Raw genomic sequence first — 17,793 nt, 5'->3', positions numbered from 1 at the left:
AGCACCCACTTTCCCTCAGCTGTGACAAAAAAGTCTCCAGACATTGCCACAAGTCCCCACAGGGCAAAATCACCCCATTGGTTGAGAACCATTCCTCTAGGGACACAGGCTTTGTTGTTGTTTTCTTTCTTTTTTTAATCTCTGAGACTTTTTGCAAACATTTGACTTGGCAGCAATGGCCCAAAGCAGGTATTTTTATACCTATTCTACAGAGGAGGAAACAGAAGCACAGATGTTACATGTTTAGCCCCTACTCAAGAGGCAGTCAGTACCCAGTCCTGCGGAGCCTCCATCCTGTGGTTCGGCAGGGCGATACCATTACAGCCTCAGAGCAACTGTGCTTCCCTCCCTGATTATTACCTTCACTCCCTTTTATTAACACTCAACAGTTTCCCAAGCCCAATGCCCACCCAAGAACTGTTCTGAGCAACATCTCAAAAGCTATCAAAAGGAACCACTTAATACATTTCTGCACAGTCCTCACTTTGCTCTCCACAGCAAAAGAGGCTTTTCAAAGCAAACCACCAATTTCAGAAATATTTAATCAGGAGAAGCTTACAAATGATTAGATTCTTCTGACAAGCAGCCTACATTCTTCCAAGGGAGATATAACATGGAGATACATAACTTCTTTCAACAAATCTCTTGTGGACACTATCTCTCAGGTGCATTTTTAGGTTAAAAATCAAAAAGGCCCGTGAGGAAAATAGATTTAAAGCGCCATGGAGTTTCAAATAACAAAGATTTTCAAATTATCAGGAAAGGCTTCCCAGAAGAGGAAGCATTTGGGTAGTATTTGGCAAGGTGGATATAGACAGGGCAGGGATGGGGACATAGTCACAGGCACAGATGCACCAAAGCAAATAAATGAATGTCCTTAAGTCTAGGTACTGTATCAGCTTTTTCTATTCTGAAATATGTGCATGGAGGGCACCTGGGTGGCCAGTTTAAACACCCCGACTCTTCAGCTCAGGTCATGATCTTGCAGTTCATGAGTTCGAGCCCCATATCAGGCTCTGCACTGGCAGTGTGGAGCCCACTTGGGATTCTCCGTCTCTTTCTCTCTCTGTCTCTCTCTCTGCCCATTCACATCTCATGCTCTCAAAATAAATAAATGTTAAAAAAAAAAAAAAAGAAAGAAAGAAATACGTGCATGGTTAAGTCTTGAAACTGTTTTTGCAAAACAAAGTCACTTCCCAAATAAAGTTCCTAGTGAAACACAGACAAACAGCAAAGAACTTGGAGGTCAGTGATGTTTCTTCTTACGTTCATCTATATCTGATAAGCAACCATATAAGCAGCCCAGAAGTTCTGCTAATTTGCTGGGTCACACAACATTATAAAACCTAAGTTGCTCAGTTTTTCAGAAGTGTCTGAAAACAGCATGTTAAATGCAGCCTTGTTCCTACCTGTGACCTCCCAACCCTAAGTAGGTTTCACACGTATCATTTCTATCTGAAACTGCTGCCAATAAGAGAGTCCCCCAAGTGTAAGAACAAATGCTTCCAGTTTTGTCAGAGACAGTCCTGCCAGACCTTCATGCTCACCTTCAGTGGTGACTTAGCCTACCTTCCACTTGATTGAGAATGAAAAGGCCACTAAGGACAAGTACAAAGGTCAGTTCCAACAGGTGAGAACAAGCCAGGAAAAAATAACCATAAAAATAAGACAACACTGAAAAAACACTGGGGGTTAAGTATAGAGGTTCTCACACTTTCGAGTGTGCATGAATCCCCCCTGGGGATTGTGCTAAAATGCAGGTTCTGATTCACTGGGTCTGGGGTGGGGCCTGAGAGTCTACATTTCTAACAAGCTCACTGTTGAAGGCAAAGATAATGGTCTGGTGACCACAAATGGAGGAATAAAGACGTAGAGCAATGTTTTTCAAATTTTTGACTGAAACCCACAGTAAGAAATACAACCCACTGTTCACTCTGTATGAGAGACAGAGAGAATGGGGGGGGGGGGGATGTCCTTCTAAGTATCCATACAATACACTTTGATGTTTTTCTAATTTACTCGACTTCATTAAAAAAAATATATATATATATACACACACACACACACACACACACACACACACATATGTATGTGTATATATGTATACACACATACACTGATGGAGGGGCACCTGGGTGGCTCAGTTGGTTAAGCATCTGACTCTTGATTTCGGCTAAGGTCATGATCTCATAGATCCTGAGTTCAAGCCCCAGGTCACGCTCTGTGCTGACAGCGTAGAGCCTGCTTAAGATTCTCTGTCTCCCTCTCTCTGCACTTCCCTCGCTTGTGTTCTCTCTCTCCTTCTCTCTAAATAAATAAAGTTAAAAAAAAAAAACTGCTAAAGGAGGCCCACTAAACTGATTTCAGGATCTCATAGTGGGTTGCCATACAGTATGAAGAACATGGATACAGAACAGTAACATTCCTACCAATCTAGGGAGTACTATTGTTACCTGAGCACCAGTACACTAAGGTTAAAACTGATACCAAAGTGCAAAGTTAGGAGTACCTTCAGAATCCTTTTTAAAAAGGCAAAGATGTGTTAACTATGCTTTGGAAATACCTTCATTGAAAATATTTAGGTTTTAAGTTTTCTTCATTCTGCTTTCTTTTCTGACCTGTATGAGGAAAATAAGAATACCTATCTGGCCCTGAGCAGAGGTCTCTGAACACCATTTCCCACTCAAAAGAACTATAGCTCCTTGGAGAAAAGACTGATTCCAGGCCTGGGGCAAGAAATATAGAATATGGGCCTGGAACATTCTCTCATATTGAAAGCAAGCAAGCTATCAAAGACTACTACAGTTGTGTTTTTGAACCAACTTCAAAAGCCTCTCTCTTGCTGAGCAAAAATGAGCACTCTGATCAAGAAGGATAGCTACACAAAAAGAGATATAAATTATGCTTAAATTCACAAGTTCACAAAGATAGTAACCAAAATAAACACCCACTGGTCATCTTGGTACAAGGGTTTCTCAATAGTTGCACTGCTGTTAACTGCGAAAGGGAGAATTCTGGGCTGCACATGGCTATGCAATGTATTGTAGGCTGTTTATCAGCACCCTCGCCTCTAGGCCAGCAGCACCCTCTTCCTAGCTGTGACCACCAAAAATGTCCCCAGGGTTACCATGTTGAGAACCATTGCCATGTATGATGGTAAGGAAACGACTTGTTATTTTTGAAAACTAGTAAAATACAGAGAACAAAAAAACTTAGTGGAGGAAAATTTCTTTTTATAAAATAGTTCAGGGGCGCCTGGGTGGCGCAGTCGGTTAAGCGTCCGACTTCAGCCAGGTCACGATCTCGCGGCCCGTGAGTTCGAGCCCCGCGTCAGGCTCTGGGCTGATGGCTCAGAGCCTGGAGCCTGTTTCTGATTCTGTGTCTCCCTCTCTCTCTGCCCCTCCCCCATTCATGCTCTGTCTCTCTCTGTCCCAAAAATAAATAAATGTTGAAAAAAAAAAAAAAAAATTATAAAATAGTTCAGCTAATGAATGAAGAATGAAAAACAGGAGTTTGACAAGTCCTAACAAACTAATGGATTAAGGCAATGAACATCAATGGTTCCTAATATCATAAGGCATATCCAGACATATCATATACTTCCCTGAATGAAGTTCAAAAAAATATAAGTAGCCAACAACAACAATAACCCTGATTCTGATCAAGCCTCTACATTTAAGCACCAGATAGCATAATACACAGGGAACACAGGTACATGTTTAACTATACCACTCTGACACAGTCAGCAAAATCTTAAGTATGGGAAAATAAATCACCCCATTTCCTCAATAATAACCATAAAATGCATGGAGAAGAAGAGGTGTAGAGAAAACATAGATTAAAAGACACATCAACCATTTGTAATCTATTGACCTTATTTGGATCCTGATTCAAACAAACGGTTAAATATACATATATATTATTATTGTGTGTATATATTGTAAGCATGTGTGTATATATGCACCTGTGTAATATATGTTGTATGTATGTACATAAACATAAAAGGAGAACACAGACTCCATTAAAAAATATGTCTTTTTCTCCCTGTGATGGGTCACAGTATTATGTTGTTGTTTTTTTGTTTTTGTTTTTAAATCCCTATGCTAGAGCTACATACTAAAATACAGATGGAGCCTGGGTGATTCAGTCACTTAAGCACCCGACTCTTGGCTTTGGCTCAGGTCATGATCTCATGGTTTGTGAGATCGAGCCCACACTGGGCTCTGCGCTGACAGTACAGGGCCTGTTTGGGATTGTCTCTCTCTGCTCCTTCCCTGTTTGTGCTCACGCACACGCTCGCTCTCTTGCTCTCTCTCAAAATAAATAAATAAACATAAATAAAATAAAATACAGATGAACTGGTATCAGGGATTTGTTCCCAACTCACCCAAGACGCGTGTATCAGAATGCAGGTGAAAACAGAATGGTCATGAATTGGTAACTGTGCAGACAGGTGATAAGTAAAGAGGGGTTCATGATACTACTAAGATCTCACTGTTCTATGTGTTTCCAATTATCTACAGTGAAGGTTACTCTGAAGAATAAGAGATTCTGTATTGAAATAAATCATTACTAAGCTTTATCCCTGTAATGACCCAGCTAACTTTGGAATAGTGCTTTACCTTCCATTTAGTTTTCTTAAAAACCAGTATAAACTGAGAGAGAAAACCTGGATTCTATGATGGTGATGAAATCTGAATGATGTTTTCCCCTAGTGATTCCATACCTGTCACCACCCAAATGCAATCACATCAAAGGTACAGATACCGTCATAAAAATGAAAACACGGGTGTCTATTGATTAACAAGATAGCTGTTCAGGATAGAGTGAAACCAGCAAGGAACAAAACTTGAGGACGGCATGAGTCCTTTTTAATGATATTATACACATAATTTTTACTTATGTATACATGCAGGGGTCTGGAACCCTCATCTTGAATGGGATTATGGATGCCTGGCTTGTTTTTGCTAATTGAATATGTGCATCTTATGCAGTAAGTATCACCAGATATGTATGTTATAAATTTGTACACATGAAGGGATCCCCTTCACTTATCAGAGAGAATTACTTATTTGGAAGTTCATATTCCCCAAGGATGATGCTAGACAGCAGAACGTAAATTCTCCTTGTGTAATTCCTTAAAATGAGACCTGACAGACTGGAGGGTGGTGGCAAAGTACACAAGGTTTCTGTTGAAAAAAACTACAGAATATCATGAGATTCTTAAAATTCTTATCCAAACCAACTGCAGGTTCATCTATTTATCCAAGAAGATTCCCTTCCAACTACAGGGGATTATAATCCAAAGTAAGTCATGTGACTAACAAGACATCTAGGTTTTACCCCCCACCCCCAATCAAGTTCCAAACTGGTAAGTGATCTTGCCAGCCTCACCAGTCTCTTCAGAAAGTACAAGGTAGCTCAGGGATGCTGAGAACCACATGTAGAGTTCTGAGAAAGTTAAGAAATCCTCAGGGAAATAAACCATTGCTTACCTGCAAAACCTTGGTGCCTGCAGGATCTGACCTGGAATCCCTCTCCCATCTGAAGGGCTAGCACTCTCCCTTAGCTGCAACCAACTTAGCCTCCTTCCTTTCCCTAACCTGTCGAACCTTTTCCCAACTTAGGGCCTTTGCACTTTCGCTCTAGCTCTTTGGAATGTCCTTTCCCCTCAGATACCTACTGGCTAACCTCCCTTCCTTCAGATCTCTGCTCAAATGCACCATATTAAAGAGCACTTTCCGGGGTGCCTGGGTGGCTCAGTCAGTTAAGTGTGTGGCTCTTGATTTCAGTTCAGGTCATGATCTTTCAGTTCATGAGTTCGAGCCCCACATTGGGCTCTGCGCTCACAGCGCAGGGCCTGCTTAGGATTCTTTCTCCCTCCCTCTCTCTTCCCCTCCCCTGCTCATGCTCTCTCTCAAAATAAACATTAAAAAATTAAAAATATGGGCACCTGAGTGGCTCAGTCAGTTAAGTGCCTGACTTCGGCTCAGGTCACAATCTCATGGTTCTTGAGTTTGGGGCTTCCCATCGGGCTCTCTGCTGTCAGCGAGGAGCCCACTTCAGATCCTCTGTACCACCCCCCCACCATGTTCTTTCTCCCTCTCTCTCTGAAAAATAAACATTTAAGTAAATAAATAAATAAAATTTAAAAAAAGAGCCCTTCCCTGATTCCCAATCCCCACTTAATACCTCCTTATCCCCTTTACACTGTTGTTATTGCTGTCAATTTTTATCGTGGTAAAATACACATACACAACATAAAATTTACTATTTTAATCATTTTTAAGTGTACAATTCAATGGCATTAAGTTCGTTCACACAGTTGTGCAACCAACACTGCCATCCACATCCAGAATTTTTTCATCTTCCCAGATGAAACTCTGTACCCATTGAACAAACTCCCCATTCCCCAGGCCCTGGCAAGCACCACTCTACCTGTCCCTATGTGTATGGCTTATTTCACCTAGCATAATGTTTTCAACCTTCACCCATCCTGTAGCATATATAACAATTTCATTCCTTTTTAAGGCTGAATAATATTCCATTATATGGACATGCCACTTTTGGTTTGTCCATTCATTTATCAGTGGACATGTGGGTTGTTTCTACCTTTTGGTTACTATGAATAATTCTATGAATATGAATGTACACATATCAGTTGAGTCTCTGCTTTCAATTCTTTTGGTTATGTACCCAGGAGTGGAATTGTTGGATCATTTGGTAATTCTGTTTAATTTTTTAAGGAACCACCATACTGTCTTCTGCACTGCCTACACTATTTTACATTCCCACCAACAGCGCACAAAAGTTCCAAATGCTCCAGATCCTCACCAACATCTGTTATTTTCTGCTCCCCTTTAGTTGGCTTTTTCTCCATAGCACTCACTACCTGTTTGCTTATTTATAATGCCTATTTCCCCCTAACTAGGATCTAAGCCTCTTGGGCACAGGACTTTCAGTGTTGTACCCCCAGCACCTAGAACTCCTAGATCTCAGCACATAGCAGGTGCTCTAGAAATTTGTTGAATGTAGGAATAAACACTTGGATCATATCAACGTTAGCAGGTATTAGAAATTCACAGATTTATCACACCAAATGTCGTTAACTATGTCCAGCTGAGGGAAGACCCTAGCCATAGTTCAACAGAATTAGCTCCACAGGTGATGGTTTTAGTGGTGTTTTCAGCTCATCCTCATTAGCAATTACCTCAGAACCACAGACACTACGAAAATTGGTAGGAATCATAAAAATTATGTTGCTGTCACTGACTTCAAGCCTTAACTGATTTCATTACAAGAGCAGTGCAAAAGCTTAAAAACACAAAAGTAAACCAAAAAAATTGCATGCACTTACAGTTAATAAAGAGCTTGCAAACCCAATGTGTTTTATTTTAAAAGATCAAACCAACACTAAACAAGATGGGACAATGGCCTTATATAGACTCCTTAATTAGATATATCCAAGACAGCTTGACCTAGGAACCTAACTTTAAGCCTACTTTTATTTTTCTGTCGTCTTTTTTTTTTCGGGTGGTCATATTTGGTGTTTGTTGTTTCGTTTTTGTTTTTTAAGAGCTGCTTGTAAAGAAATCAGAATTTCCACAAGATCATTATAAATGAGCTAAAAAGCCATGCGACTCTTTTTGTCTAGAAGTCAGCGAGTTGTATACCATTGGATTAGAGGTTTCATTCCTTTCTCTATCTCTCCCTCTAATACCCTGGTCCTGCTCACTTGAAAATATTTTGAGGAAAAAGGCAAGAGATTTATCTGGTTGGGTTCATCTGTCTCTTTTCCTCTAAGCAACCTTTCCATCTCTCATTCCTCAAGAAAGGATGCCATTTCCCTCCAAAAGGCACCACTTTGTTAAATGGATAATATTGTCAACCCCAAACAACTTCATGGACTTAAAGAGGCAGCCAGGAGTAATTCATATAGAGCATGAAGAACTTTCCCTGCCTGCTACAAGGAAATCTTGATAGTATATTATGTTCTGAATTATTTAAAGAACAGACTGTACTTTCAACACACACACACACACACACACACACACTCATGCACACACAAGAAAGAAATGAAAAAGTGTTCTACACAACTGTCCACAAACCAAACTGAAGAGTATATGAAAACATACCGATACTTCACAGTTTAGACTCACCGCAATTTAAACTGAATTATTCAGACTGAGAAATTCTGATTCTTTTAACCTGCACAGATGCCTTGATGTAGATGATCAAGATGGATTTCAGTTATGAGATGAACCTAATGCTGAACAGTGTTCCTCGTGGTTTGATTTCTTTTACTCTCCCCATTCAGCTTTCAGCACACAGCTCTCTAAAACACAGTCAGGGTAACATCTAACACCTCCTCAAATAGCCACACTCTTATCCCTACATCTACAGCTACATCGTTTCCTTCTTAAATCAATGTATTACTATTTATTCGTCACTGCTGGGACACAAGAGTTATTTCATCAACAGAAATAAGTACCATTTTTCCAGCTTTTCCCTCACCTCTCCCACCCAACTTAAATGCATTTGTCGGACACAGTGCAGTCCCAAAACCTGGAGTTCTATCTTGCCTCTACTGTGTACTAGCTACTGGGCAATTGTTTTCACTCTCTACACCTCCACTTCTTCACCTGTTCCTGACTTAGAGTTTCTGTGATACATGGCTCTAGATCTGGCTTACAAGTACTTAATGTGTCCGTGCTATTTTTAGCAACAAGTTGGAGAAGAGTCTGTGAATCAGTTTCCCCTTGTCAAGAGCTTGCTCAAAAGAGAGGAACGTAACCCATTCCCTGGACTTTTGAGTGCCCAGGTAGCCATTAAGGTCTATACAACTCCAAGAAGGAACTACAGTCCACACATGCCAATGTTTCCCACTCCACCAGCCCTCCTAAGGATCTTATCAACAGGAAACAAAAGCACTATACTACTATGATGAAGTGTCTGCCTTTTATTTTCTAATTTCAAAAACCCAAAGATTGTAGCCCAGGGAACAGCTAAATATTTAGAAGGTTAAAAAAGTTGCTGAGACCCAGACCTCCACCTGTTTACCCTGTTCCTGACCATTTTGGAAGAAAAAACTTGTGATGGCCAAATCTGCAGCAATGGGCTGGCTGTACATGCAGCTGTTAAAACCTCCCTTTCTTAAAGAGCAGTATGACCATGGGGAGGAGGGGGGAGGAGCTGCTGGTCTTCACAGAAAAATGCTGCCTTCGACTCATATCCCACAATAAGCACCTAAACAAGAGGGACTCATCAGATTCCTTGACATTCAGGTGGCTTCAAGTCAAGGACTGGATACTACTCTTTCATGCTTCAAGAACTAACTTCCCTTTTCAAAGTACTAATTCTTTCAAACTGCCAGCAACCACTTTCATTTCTTGCAATCCAACCTACTCTGATTAAACACATGTTACAGTAAGAAAAAAGTGACTATTTTTGAAAGACAGAGGCAGTTAATTTTTGCTTACATATCTTGGCAGATGAAATGTACTGCCTCCTTCAGAATTTAAATCATCAGCACGCTGCCAGGCAAGTTCAATTCTCAGCCACCAATGGGCATTCCTTTTATTGCTCCATTTAATGGCTTTTCCCCCCTCCTCTCATAAACTTTCAGACTGCTTTAAGTCTGAGCCTTGGCCAAAAGTGCTAGGCAGAACTGCCCCCTGTATCTCAAATGCTCTCTAAAGCTGTCACCAAAGGCAGTGACAAATTTTGGACACTAAGCCATGGAGTTTCCATTTCTTTCCTACTCCTATCCCCATGGCTCTTTAGAAGAGGACAGAAAATACACTTCGAACAAAAATTCATTATTGACTACAGCACTCAGGCTTCACACTCACCTGACCGAGGTCAGGCACTCTGTTGCCCAAACACGCCAGCTGTGCGAATCCTGCTCCTCTGTAGTCAGCTCCTAAGTATTAAGAAAGAAACTGAGTGTAAGACCACGAAGGCCGGCCCCCAACAGAAATGCTTCGAATTGCAAGCTTCCATCTTCTTTAGCCTCCTTCCTGGAGAGACCCACCTCTTCCCCAAACAAGACACGAAGATTCTAGGTAACTCCGCTTACTTATTTCCAGTATGTAACTGACAAGTGAGACTAGGCACGCAAAAACTTCGAACGTGCTGGGGAAGCTGGAACTAAAGGAAGTGTTTGGCAGATCCCAAAGCACTTGTTTCCCAGAGCCTAGGCCAAGTATCCGAAGCCCGCATCCTCATTGGGCGTGAGCTTCGTCCACATTTCATCCCTCAGCGCTCCCCGGTTTTCTTCCGTTTTTTTAAAACCCTCCCCACTGAGGCCCCCACATGCATTTTTCTCCCAACCAAACAGGTCGAGGGAGGGCTACATTTTTTAAAAGATTATTTCTTTGATTGGACTCACATATGACACCCCCCCAACACCCGCCACCCCCCCCCCCAAAAAAAAAACTATTTCCTGCAGCTGCTGCAACAGTTTCCAATTTGGGGGAATGCCATTCCGGTCCAGAATGGGTAGCCCTCGAGGCCAGTCACTCGAATAGAGATTTTTTTTTTCAGCCTAAAATGAACACCCCAAAAATGCCCTCAGTAAAAGAACCCCCAAACGTATGCAAGTGCATGCAAATCCACCAAGAACTGCAAGAGCGGGGCAAAAACTTCTGCGCCCGGGGTGGGGGACAGTACCAACTCCCCGCGCCCTCTGCCCGGCCCCAGCCGCTACCTTGGTGCCCGGGAGCCACGCCGGGCTGGGGGAGCAGGGCGAGGAGAGGGGTTAGCAGCCGCTGGGTAATCCCATGTCCGCGAACAGGGAGTTCGTTCCGTTAGGATGGAAACGGAACACCCACACCTCCTCTCGGCGTGCGCTTTCTCTCTCTCCACCCTCTGCCTCCTCCTCCTCCACCACCACCTCCTCCTCCTCTCCTCCCACCCCAGCGAGCTTGAGGAAACGCTTCAGCAGCACATCCACATGGTTACTGCACATCGAAGCGGCTCCTGGCAGCTTATATAGGCCGGGAAGCTCCCTGGGCAATGTAGTCCGAGTCCGAGGTCGTGGCGGCGCCTGGGGCTGCGGGGAAGGACTACGAGTCCCAGAATCCCTTGGGCTCCGGGCTGGGCTCTGAATAGAAGCGCGCGGGGACTGGGAGGGGCGTCCTGCGGGGCGTCCGGGCTTCGAATCCTCCTCTTACCAGAGAGCTGGCCGGGTCTGGAGCCCGAGACCCAAAGCAACCCCTGGGGGGCGCCCCCAACCCTTGGGGACGCTCCTCCTCCGGCTGCCCCCTTTCCTTTGAATCCAGGTATCTCTGGGTGAGGGGGGTGCGGGTAGGAGCTCGGTTTTCTGCTTTGGGAAGTTTTTACAAGCTGTTACGCACCCTCCCCACCCCCCCGCGCCTTGAGTCCCTGAGCCAAGAATTTCAGAAATCCAGGGCACAAAAAAGCCAGTATTTGCGGTCAAGGATTAAAGGCTCGAGGTTGTCTTTATTTAATCTGCTCCATCCTGCTCGGGTTTGCATAGAAAACGAACTCTGGCAGGGATGATCTACGCAGGAGGGGACATAGGCAAGTAGCTCGAGAGACCCCGAGCCGCGTGTGTTCTTCCTCGCCCCACAGGAGATGAAGAAACGCTAGCCTCTCCGGTCCACAAAAATAAAGGAGCCGAGTTGTGACTCGCCGGCGCGGAGATTGGGAGGCAGAAAGTAAATACAAACCGCCACCTAGGTCCTGACCCTTGCTTCAAGCAGCCCCTCTGCTCCCCGGAGCTGTAAATGCTTAAGTAAATAAACCGCAAGCCAGAAAAATTAGGGCTTCGGAGACAGCTGCTGGCACGATGTTGCGCGTTCAGGCGGGTCGCCCTCCGGCAGCCCCCGATAACGGCGGCTGGGATGAGATGGATTGCTGCCCCCTGCTAAAATGTGCCTGGGCTCTTGGGCTGCATGCTGTTTGGCTTTTGGAAGGAGGGCAAGGGCTAAGCAAAGAGGCAAAGTCAGTCGGCTGCTCTCCCTTCCTGAGATGATAGGCATTCCTTACACAAACGTTTCCTGAATGTCTACTGGGTGCCAGGCACTGTGCCAGGCGCTGGGGCATAGTGGTGAAGCCTAAACACACCACAGCATCCCAGATAAGCACTGCCTGCCGTCCCACATGGTGGCTATAACAACAATAGTAATAATAATAGTTTGAGAGGCAGATTTTACCGAACCCAGACCACATGCACTTTTCATGCATCATGCTATTGAGTTTTAACAACCATGGGCATATTATCTCTATTTGATAGATGGAGGCCTAAAGGCTCAGAGAAATCAGGTAATTTCCCAAGATGACACCGTATATTAAGTAGTGCAGCCTGGATTCCAATTCCAGCCTTAGTTCTTGTACTAAGTCCTTGTCTTTGGGGAAATCCATCACCACTGCCTTAAATGGCCTCCTTCCCCATTTTAGGAGCAGCCTCTGAGCCTTTGGGCAAGTTATGTTCATCTCTTTGCCCCAGTTTTGCCATCTTGGAGAAAGTCATTAGAACTTTGCCAACTTTGTATCAGGATTGCTTGACAGAATTAATGGTCTTATGAAACTTGAGGAACAAATTAGGGGAGCACCAGAACTAACAATTATTATTCATAAAATAATGCCAAAACTAATAATAATTACTGACATTTTTTGAGTACATGGCATGTGCCAGGCATTATTCTAAGCTCTTTGTGTACATTTTCTCATCAAATCCTATTAACAATTGTTTTTTATTTATGGGCAAACTGAGGCACAGAGAATTTAAGCAAAGTCCTCCAAATCACATAGGTGATGGGCTGTCTGAGTCCAGAACCCTAGACATTAACTACTATCCTCCGCAGCCTCCCCAATGAAAACATATGCATTCAAGGCATCTGCTCATATAAGCATTTAATACCAGCCCAGGAATGGGCAATGCTCAGAGCAGACAAAGTTTATGTTCATTGTATTTACTCTTGCCTCTCCTCCCTTTCAGCAGTAGCCCTTTGTTACTGGGCACTAGAGCATCATGTTTAATGCCTGAAGCTAGCACTCCCCATCATCAAGAAATACCCGCATCTTGTCACAACAAAAAGGTCCACACCTTTCCCATCTGTCCCCTTTCTTCTTTTCCCCTATGAAAACAATTTGTTCTGTTTCTAAAGGGTTTTTGGCTCTACTTTTTCAAACAAATTCAATGAATCACTCATTAGTATTAAAACTGGTAAATGCTAAAGGGTAATTATTTCAGGTGCTTCTAACAGAAACAATGGAATTTTTTTAAGCTTATTTACCTATTTTGAGAGAGACAGAGACAGCACAAATGGGGGAGGAGCAGAGAGAGAGAGAGAGAGAGAGAGAGAGAGAGAGAGAGAGAGAATCCCAAACAGGCTTCACACTGCCGGTGCAGAGCCTGACACAGGGCTTGCACTCACGAAACTGCAAGATCATGACCAGAGCCGAAATCAAGAGTTGGACGCTCAACTGACTGAGCCACCCAGTCACTCCAGAAACAGTGGAATTTTAATGTGGGTTTTCTAAAGAAAATGTGGTCTTGTTTGAGAGCCAGTTACATGGACACTTGACCCTTAACTGCTTTATCCAGTCTTCCCTCCTAGACCACAACTTTCACTGAAGACAGGGATCCTATTTTATTCATACTTGTATTCCCTCCTCCCCTACCCAGCAGGCCTAGTTCTCTGCACATTTTAGTAGATATGTACCAAAAAAAAGTTTGTAAGCAAAAGGATTGTAATAGAATGTGTGTCAGGCATATGGTAGAATAGATGAACATATTTTTTGAGCACACAAACCATGGAACCCACTCCTACCATACACTGTTTCTTCCACCTGTCTGTGTGTATGGTCCTATTCAAAAGTTTGCAACTGTCATCAGGTTCTCGAAGCTACTGGGTCACTAGAAAGTAGTTTTGATAAATATGCCTATCATGCTAATAGGTTCTCTACAATGCTGTATGATGGATGATGAAATATGTCATAATAAAGGGGCAACTGCTCAATTCATTCTCTATTATGAATAGAAGGAAGGAGGCTTCTTTGTCTTAACAGTTTTTTTTTTCCTGGAAGAATTTCCCAGAACTGTGCTTCCAAATCCAGTAGCCACTAGCCATTTAGACACTTAAGATATGGCTAGTTCTAACACAGATGTGAAGTAGATATAAAATACAGGTCAAATTTCAAAGACTTAGTACAAAAAAAAAAACAAAAACAAAATACCTAAATAGTTTTTATATTGATCACATACCAAAATGTTAACATTTTGGTTGGATTGGGTTAAATAAAATAGGTAATTAAATTTAATTCTGCCTTCTTTTTACTTCTTTAATGTGCTACTATGATATTAAAATTTTCATGTGTGGCTAATATTATATACTATTTGACAGTGCTGGTTCAGAAAACCAAGAATCGAATTGTCAAGACCCAGTTCAAGATGACAACCAGCCCTGAAATTGCCATTTATGACTTTGCCCTTGAAATACCCATGCAGGGAAGTAGGAGGGCTTTGCAGAGTCAGGATAGTATCATAGACTGAGCAGAAGCCTGAAGAACATCCAAAACTAGCACACCAGTCTACCCCAGGGAAACCCTACAAATAGAAACAGGTTTCATCAGCAGTGTATAGCTAAAAACCACAACTGAGTGAATCTTCCTAGAAGCCCACCTTCAAATGCCACCCTGATTAGCACAGTAAAATGCACTGGAGAAAGCAAGGATCAGAAAAAGTGGGCTTGACATTCAGCTGCACCCTTAATATCCATGTAACCGTGGCCAGTCACCTAACCTTGCGGAGAATCCGTTTTTTGGTAGTGAAGCCGGTAGTCTTTGCCCAGCCAGCTTCACTGTATCAAATGTGTCACTAGACATGAAAAGGCTTTGTAAGCTCACCCAAGCCATACAAAAGTAAGAGGATGTTATCAACAAGCTTGGAGAAAATGTTGATGTGTCACAATATAATACTCAACTCCACACCAAACTTTTGATTATTGGGGCAATGCTAGTCCAGCTTTTCTCCCATGCAAAAGATTTTAATTGCCCATAAGTGCCCCCAATAAGGCTTAAGTACTTTAATTATCTCTTCTCCAAATCATTATTAAATGGCAAGACAGAATGACCCTGAAGTCAGAGAATTCAATCTATTTTTTGGCACCGATGTATTACTTATATGTGAATCAAACATGAGAACTATCAGTGAAGAGAAAAAGCTACTAGTCAGTCCTCCAACTAGTCTATCTCGGTCATTGTTAACTTTTGTGGTGAAGTGATGGTGCTTTCTTTGAGAATCTTATAAAAGTCATGGACATTTGCTCCAGCATGACACAGATTCTCACAATTTTAGCACCAGTTCTTAGAATTTCTGGTACCAATGGCCACCCCCCCCACTGCCAAACTCATTCATAGATACCCCTGGCAACTAGACTATCTTTCAGCTCCATCTTTGTGTGATATTGTCTCTCCAAGCAGATAAACTTTTTGAAGACAGAGATCAAGTCCTATATTTGTGTACCCTTTGCAGCATCTAGCTAAGCTCTGTATACAGAATAGGTGCACAGCATTTACTGGCTTAATCCATTTTTGGAACCATAAGAGTAGCCAGAAGAAATCACCCACAGGCACATAGCAGCCCTAGATGAGACAGAAAAGTGTAGGGGGCGCCTGGGTGGCTCAGTCAATTTAACATCTGACTTTGGCTCATGAGTTTGTGAGTTCAAGCCCCACATGGGGCTCTCTGCTGTCAGTGCAGAGCCTGCTTTGGATCCTCTGTCCCCCTCTCTCTGCACCTACCCCCCTTTCTCAAAATAAATAAACATTAAAAAATTTAAAAAGAAAAAAAGAAAAGTGCAGCTGGTGTTTGGACATGAGCAGGAGAGAGAACAATTTGGCATGGAGCTAGGAAAATGAGACATTTTTCCCAGGCCCAGGCATTCTGTGAGGCTAAAAGAAGGCATGGACAGGGAGACGTCCTGTATTTGTTGTCCTGTCTGGAGTTTAGAAGAGACTGCTAGTCCGTAAACTTGCACAAGGAAGGGAACATTGGCAAATTGTCAATGATTTAAGGTCTGGGAGGCAGCATCATGGCTACAGAAGAATGCAGAAGTTAAGGAGTTACTACCCCTTTATCGCATTTAGAATTGACAGCTATAGCATCTCTGATAATTGCTGCCAACATTGTCTCCCACTGTGTAAGCAAATAAAGAGGACTATTACTGTCTACCACATTATCTTCCTGAGACACAGGCAGAACCAGGAGTTTATTATCAACTTAGATCATTTCCCCCCATCTCCTGCTTCCCATCTGCAAGGCTATCATCCTGAATCGCTCTAGTAGCCAAGTTAGATCTGGGGAAGAAATTTGGGTAAAGGCCTTCATATCTTATCCTAGTGTTTGAACTAAAGGAAATATGTTTATCAAACTAAAAACAAAAAAACTCTTCTCTACAGGGGAATTCATCCAATACATGTAGAAGAAAAATATAAAATTAGAAAATCACCATTTTGCAACTTACAGTGCAATAATTTACTTAGATATCAGTAAATGCCAAACCTCCTGAGCAAAAGGTAATGGAGACAAAGATATTCATATAGCCCTAAAAAATCACCCCCATGGACTACCCACTAATTATGAGGTGGAAAATGGAACTTTATAATGAAGAAATATGGCAACCACCACACACCCAAGTGATCAAATTTATCGTCAACAATACTGGCACAACCAGACACTATTTGCCTCCTGGTAATACTCGATAACAAATATACAACACCACATAGAAATGTTTTTGCCAAAGATGTCTGAGGATACAATCAGACCCAGAGTATGGAGCATTCCAGAAGACCTGAACTCTTCAAATAAATCAGTGTCATGAAAACAAAAAATAGATTTAAAAGACAAACACATAGCATTACCAGCTAAATGAAACATATGACCCATGATTGGTTCCTGGATAGAAAGAAACAAAAAATAAATCTATAGAAGACATTTCTCAGCAACTAAAAAATTTGAATCTAGACTATGTATTAAAGGAAAGTATGGAATGATTAATTATGGGGGTGTGATAATAATACTGTGGTTCTATAGCAGAATGTCTTTGTCCTTAGGAGATGTAACCTAAAGTATTTATTCATTTATTTACCTACTTATTTAAAGTTTATTTCTTTATTTTGAGAGAGAGAGAGAGAATCCCAAGCAGACTCAGTGCTGTCAGTGCAGAGCCTGATGCAGGGCTGGATCTCACAAACCGTGAGATCATGACCTGAGCCGAGATCAAGAGTCAGGTGCTCAACAGACAGCCACCCAGGCACCCCTGTGTCCTAAAGTATCTAGACATGGGATCTCATGGGGCGCCTGGGTGGCGCAGTCGGTTAAGCGTCCGACTTCAGCCAGGTCATGATCTCACGGTCCGTGAGTTCGAGCCCCGCGTCGGGCTCTGGGCTGATGGCTCAGAGCCTGGAGCCTGTTTCCGATTCTGTGTCTCCCTCTCTCTCTGCCCCTCCCCCATTCATGCTCTGTCTCTCTCTGTCCCAAAAATAAATAAACGTTGAAAAAAAAAATTTAAAAAAAAAAAAAAAGAAATGGGATCTCATGGTGTCTAAAGCCCACTCTCAAAAAAAATGTATCTTCTGAATCTGAAAACAATCATATGTTTATGTATTTAGACTTGTCAACATTATTCAAAAAAAACTAAAATCTTGACACATTTATAGATATTTCTATGACTGTTTTTGTGATCATTTCACAGTTATGCAGGCAAATTATTTTATCTTTAAAGACTATAGTTAACAGCAATAAATTATTTTAAAATCTACATT

At 42.3% G+C, this 17,793-nt stretch overlaps 1 protein-coding gene across 4 annotated transcripts in view; it reads right to left on the bottom strand.

Annotated features, from left to right (window-relative positions):
- The window catches only part of ITPR1 (inositol 1,4,5-trisphosphate receptor type 1), a 328,507-nt gene extending 317,641 nt beyond the window's left edge, over positions 1–10,866 (bottom strand). For all 4 annotated transcript variants that reach the window (XM_047850329.1, XM_047850325.1, XM_047850327.1 and 1 more), the window contains exons 1-2: positions 10,709–10,866; positions 9,852–9,922 (exon numbers count right to left, since the gene is read on the bottom strand). The gene's annotated coding sequence lies outside the window, so the exon portion shown is untranslated. The remainder of the gene's footprint in view (positions 1–9,851; positions 9,923–10,708) is intronic.
- Positions 10,867–17,793: the final 6,927 nt, after the last annotated feature.

This window comes from Prionailurus viverrinus, chromosome A2 (genome assembly GCF_022837055.1).
Source record: "Prionailurus viverrinus isolate Anna chromosome A2, UM_Priviv_1.0, whole genome shotgun sequence".
In the NCBI taxonomy this organism is placed as follows: domain Eukaryota; kingdom Metazoa; phylum Chordata; class Mammalia; order Carnivora; family Felidae; genus Prionailurus; species Prionailurus viverrinus.
The sequence above is the reverse complement of the archived record's forward strand: the minus strand, read 5'-3'. Positions and strand labels throughout refer to the sequence as shown.